At 54.0% G+C, this 6,000-nt stretch overlaps 1 protein-coding gene across 1 annotated transcript in view; it reads right to left on the reverse strand.

Annotated features, from left to right (window-relative positions):
• PIK3R5 (phosphoinositide-3-kinase regulatory subunit 5) overlaps positions 1 to 4,420 on the reverse strand; it is a 71,851-nt gene extending 67,431 nt beyond the window's left edge. Inside the window, exon 1 of the mRNA XM_059998145.1 lies at positions 4,287 to 4,420. The gene's annotated coding sequence lies outside the window, so the exon portion shown is untranslated. The remainder of the gene's footprint in view (positions 1 to 4,286) is intronic.
• Positions 4,421 to 6,000: the final 1,580 nt, after the last annotated feature.

Below are 6,000 nucleotides of genomic sequence, written 5' to 3' on the forward strand. Positions count from 1 at the left end.
AGAAGCCTGGAAGCTGCCTTTAGTCTTCACAGCCCAGCCCTGCCCCCCACGAGGAAACCACACAGACTCATTTGCCTGGGTCAACAACAACAGCAGAAAGACTGGAGGACACGAAAATGAAAAGTGCACCACTCCCTCTGCACCCCACCCTCTGCCCCTCGCACCACCCTGTACTCACATCCTCCGCTGCTGCTACGCGGGGATTTCTCACCTGAGACGTCCTGGGGAGAGATCCTGCGGTGGCGATGGCTGAAGAGCCAGGCTGAGCGCTGGTCACTGATGCTCAGACCCTGCAGGCCAGACGGGCCAGCGCTCTGGTAGGACGTGAAAGGCACGGTGAGGACGGAAGGACAGGGTGGCCAGGGCTATGGAGTGAGGAGGGGACTGGGAAAGACTTTAAAGGCGATGAGGTTGGAGCTGGGCATCCAAGGATGCATTCCCGGTCCAGCGGGCAGGCAGAGGAAGGGAAGGGCAACGTGGAGGGAAGGAAGAACACGTGCAAAGGTACAGAGGTTTGCCGGAGCTTCAGGAGCTGAAGCAGGCAGGGTGACCTGGGCTGGGGGCAGGGGGCCTTGCTAGCCACGCTAAGGGGTACGGACCTTCTCCAGAGGGCAAGAGCAGCTCTGAAGGGTCTGCAGCTGAAAAGCGACTTGTTCAGATTGGCTGCCTTACATCACCGTGGCAACAGGAAAGAGGCTGGGCTGGGAGTTGGGGAAGGCTGGAGGCAGGCGTCTCCCGCTGAGGACAAACTCTAAAGCTCAAAGCCATGTGCCCCGACTGCTAGACCCGCTAGACACAAGAAGGAGCCAGTGTCTGCTCTGTGCCACCAGTCACCCCCTTTTCCCCATTCATCGGCCCCCACCCTCCAATCGCATGCACCTTGCTACAGCTATACCTCGCGTATCCGGAAGTCACTTAGCTGATAACCCAACTATCCGTAACCTCCCAGCCACTAGCCTAGAAGCAAACAGAAAAGACCTGGAGACGGCCACGATTCAGGCCCCCAAAGTCATGCCCTACAAGCCACGACCTCCACAGGCACAGACAGGCTGCCACTTGGGCTGGGTCATCTCTGGTCATCAGCCCAGCTCTGGTGCTTCCTAGCAGTGTGGTCTCGGCCCCCGGTTTCCCCCCGACATGAAATAAAGATAACAGCTATAGCGACCTCAGAGTGTGACTGTGAAGATTAAAGGAAATGGAGAAGTACTTAGCCCACTGCCCAACACCATGAAGTTATAGCTAAAGGGGGAAAGGACAAAAAGAAAGATGACAGAAATTTTGCCCCGAGCAGACCCAAGGTACAATATGGCAGGTAGAACCGTTTGATATTTTCAAGAAATTATTAAATCACATACCATGTGCTAGATTGACAAAGGCAAGCAACACGTTTGACAAAGATTTCCTTTAAAACTGGATACCATGAAAAGTTTTGGTGTTTAGAAGGTAGAGCTACTGGAAAAAGTGATGTGTGCAAATTCACTTACAAGAATGACATAATTCTGTGTGTACCTGTGTACATCGAAAGCATCCCCCCATATCTGTAAAACACACATCGTGTTTAACAGAATTGAATAAGATGCTATCAGTTGGACCTAGAAACTGTCATACAGAGTGAAGTAAGTCAGAAAGAGAAAAAAAAATACCATATACTAACATATATGGAATATAAAAAAAAAAAATGATCAGAAGAACCTAGGGGCATGACGGGAATAAAGATGCAGACCTACTAGAGAATGGACTTGAGGATACAGGGAGGGGGAAGGGTAAGCTGGGACGAAGTGACAGAGTGGCATGGACAAATATACACTACCAAATGTAAAACAGATAGCTAGTGGGAAGCAGCCGAATAGCACAGGGAGATCAGCTCGGTGCTTTGTGACCACCTTGAGGGGTGGGATAGGGAGGGTGGGAGGGAGGGAGACGCAAGAGGGAAGAGATATGGGGACATATGTATATGTATAACTGATTCACTTTGTTATAAAGCAGAAACTAACACACCATTGTAAAGCAATTATACTCCAATAAAGATGTTAAAAAAAATTAAATCACTTTTTCGACTATAGGACTTCTCACAGACTTTAGCGTGCTTGATAAATCTCTAAGGAAGGAATAGGGTTTCCTATTTCATGAACTTTTAGACAGGAGTCCTTTTCTTTTTCGTGGAACATCTTGCAGGACAGATGGAATAGTTTTAGAAACTCTGATTTAGTAAATAAATTTTTAAAAAAAGATACCATCGATTGTAAGAGGCACCATTATTTTGTGCGCCATTAAGAAAGAAATATTGCTGCCTATTATAATGGTAGGATACCATTGATGGTAAGATGTATCTTGATTTCAGAATTGTTAAAAAAAAGTGAAAATATGTACATCTTCGAATTGATGGAATATTCTAATATGTAATATATGTTTGCTGTGGGAGTGTCTCATCTTGCCTTTGGGCAGAAGTCAGATGTAGTCTTTCCTTTGTCTGCCTCCCACCCCATCTATGACAGAAGCTCAAAGCTCAAAACTTCACGCCTCTCCCTTGAGCTGCTGGCGACCACCCTATCTTGCCCCTCCAGAAGCTTCCTCTCTTAAGAAGCTGATCCAGGCTTTCAGCCCACCCACAGCTGCACCAGACAAGCCTTCTGGTTCACAGAGGTCCCACAGGGATGGCCAGCTCGGCTTCTTGGGGTGAGCCTCTCTGAACTAATACCAAGTCAACACTAGTTGAGTGCTCGTCTGAACCCAAGCTGGGGCCTCCGACGCCGGGCTGCCCAGGCAAAGGCGACTGGCTCTCCTTCTCCCACTTCTCAGCCAGTAAACTTGTGATCAACCACTAACCTGGGACTACGGAGCAGCCTCCACTGTGGAACTTCCCCATCGCGACCCTTCCAGTAACCCCAAACATGCTTTTCACCCAGTTAGCTTCCACTTGATTCTTCTCCAAAGAAACGAAAAGGGGTGCACGGGAGGGAGGGACAGGGAGGGGAGGCAGAAGGTCCTCTTCCACTACAGCTTGTGGAGAGAAGATAGTTTGTCATCCCTCACCTAAGAGATTGGCAGGGGTCTTAAAACCCCAATGAGGCCCAGCATACAAAGACCCTGAGCTGTCCCTACCCAGCATCCCAGCTAGTTATTCTCCAGAAAGCAGAGGAGGGTACCCTGAAGCAGGAAGAGAGAGCTGGACCGTTTGAAACTGTCTTCTCTGTCTTCCTGGACCCACACCGCGATGGCCACACTGAGGAAGCAGGTAAGCACAAGACGTCCACTCCCTTGTTCTGCAAACACCCAGTGCCAGCCGGGCCCCGCTGGAGCCCCCGGCCTCCTTTCCACACCACACAGGGTTCCCAAGCAACGGCACCAGCCCCATCACTTCAGGAGCTTATTCAAAGTTTAGAAAAATACAGATTCCAGACCCCACCCTTGGAAAGCTGTGCTGTAGGGGGTGCCTGGAGAATGTGTGTTTTAACAAGTTCTGGGAACCAGTGCCCTACTGGGTGGTCCCAGGCCAGGAGGAAGGGAGCTGTGGAGGAGAAGACAGAACGACCACACCGGCAGGAAGAGAAGGGGATCCAGACAGGACCCTGGAGGCAGACCTGGCCTACTTCTGGCCCTCATTTCGCCTAAACCCACTCCTCCTCTCTGCAGGAGGCTTGCAACTCACTTGATACCACATCCTGCTGCTTTCATCTCGCCTTCCTTTTCCCTCTGAACAATCTCCTTCCTCCTACTGACCTGAACTTCTTGCTTATTTACCCCAGGCCTGGGATAGGCCAGCACGCACGCCCACGCGCACACACATGCACACACGCACACAGAGTCACACAGGGACACCCGGGGTGTAAACACGAATCCGCTGACAGCAGCCACTGTCTGGGAACCCACGCTCGCTAGCGGTCCTGGTGTCTAAGGACCCCTTATGCGAAGGCTCACCGAGAGAGCTCTCAGACGGGAAGGCAGACTCTTTGACCCCACGACAAAGGGCGGCCTTAAAAGAGGCAGCAGAAGGCTGCGGCCACGCTCGGACCGCACAGACACGGCCAGCAGTGGCTACCTAGATAAGGATGGACAGTCGCCGAACCGCCCTTCTATCTCCGGGATTACTGGGCACGCTTGTGTGCGGATCCCGTCCCCAGCAGTGGACCCTATTCACGGAGCCAGAAGACAGCAGGCTCTGTCCAGCCCACCCGCTGCAGCTGACGCTCTTAGGGCGCACGGCTCCCCGACGGTCCGCGGGCAACTCTGTCTCGGCCTCGGGCCCCCACGCGTGCCCTCCGCGCCCCCGCGCCCCGGCCACACACCTGCAGTCCCCGCTGGGCGCCGAGCCCCTCTCCAGCGGCGACTCCCTGCGATTCCGGGTACGGTCGGGACCACCACGCCCGAGCTGGAGACGCGCGCGGTAAGTCCCAGCATCTATCCGGGCTCCGCTCCGACGGCGGGCTGGGGGCGGGGCCACGCCGGGGCCGGGCCTGCTCGGGACGGGAGCGGGGCGGGGCTGACCACCCAGCCGGCCTCTAGCGCCACCTGGTGGCCGGGCAGCGTCGGCGAGGCGCCGGCCTGACCCAAGCGTCCTCGGAGTCTGGCCCGAGCCAGCCGCGCGCCTGAGAAGCAGCCCCCATCTCTGAGCCCGTCTGCCCTCGGAAGGAACAGCCCTGGCAGGGGGCGGGCATGGCAGAAGGGACGCCAGCAACGAGCACCAGCGACCCCCCAGGAATGAGGTGAGGTGAGGTGAGGCCGGGGGAGCGGAAGCGCGGCTTTGGCCGGGGCTGGATGGGTGGGCGGAGCAGGAGAGGGGCCTGGGGTGAGGGCTTCGGGGAAGGAGGAGAAAGGGGAAGCTCCGACGAGCTGCTTCCTTCTCTCACTGCGACCGAGCGCCCCACTTCCTCCTCCTACTTCTATATTCTTTGGGTGCTGTTAACATTTAAAATGTCTGCACCCCTGCTGTGCAGACGGGTGCCGTGACCCTCACCCTTCGGCAGAAACCTTCCTAGAAATACCAGCCGATCCAGACTTTGCGCACTGCTGCTCCAGCCTCTGGTCTGACTTTCTCGCCTTCCACCACCAATGGCTGTGACTTAGCCATTTCTCGGCTCCTGAAGGCGGGTTGGGGTAGTCTCCAGAGTCGAGGCCCTTTTCTGGCGGCCCCCTTTCCCCCCACAGGCCACGCGGCAGATGTAGTTTTACCGGAGCTGGAAGAACTCTTCGCGGGATCCCGGAAGTCACTGCACTTCCCTGTGCCTCCGTTTTCTCATTGCAAACTGGGAATGGGAAGTTGGCTACTGTGCTGACAGCCCTGGCAACGAAAGAATCGCAGTTTATGTCAGAGTTCAAAAAGGGCAAGGCTGGAATTTCCATTTCCACTCTTGAACGGGACTCTGTGTCACAATATCTGTTAGAGGCGTTCAAAATTGGCCGCAAGATCAGCCGTTATTGCTGGTCAAAAGCCACAGCCCTACCTGAGGCGTTGAGAGATGTGAACGCCAATGATTTTTCTTTTCCTGACTCGCTAAATACCAAGAAAAAGCAACTTCCCCAAAAACATAGAAACAGAAAGTACTCTTGGATGAACGCAGAGAATTGGTTCCAGCCTACAGTTAGAGATGGGAAGGCGCCCAGAACCATCTAGTACTTCTACTCCTCACCCACCACCCGGACCTTCACACCCACCATTTTACAAATAAGGAAACAGAGCCACAAAGGCTGTGAGAGGATGTGCCTGAGGTCGTACGACTTGAGAAGGGTGGCCAAGGACTCTGGTCTCCCCTGTCCTTACTTTTTCCACCACAAAACAAGGAGAAGGGGGAAGATGGAGACCGCCCAGACGTGGCCAAGTAGGGAAGAAGGGGAAGCAGGAAGCAGGCTCTGGAAGCAGGAACTGAGTAGTGAGAATGACATGGCGTGTGCCAGATTGACATGGTGGCTTCTGAGAGCACTTTGAAAGCTACAGAGAGTGCTAGAGAAGTTATGGCATCCTTGCCTTCTTCCATGTCTTTGGTGTTCCTAAAACTGAAGGTG

Source organism: Delphinus delphis, chromosome 19, assembly GCF_949987515.2.
Source record: "Delphinus delphis chromosome 19, mDelDel1.2, whole genome shotgun sequence".
Taxonomy (NCBI): Eukaryota; Metazoa; Chordata; class Mammalia; order Artiodactyla; family Delphinidae; genus Delphinus; species Delphinus delphis.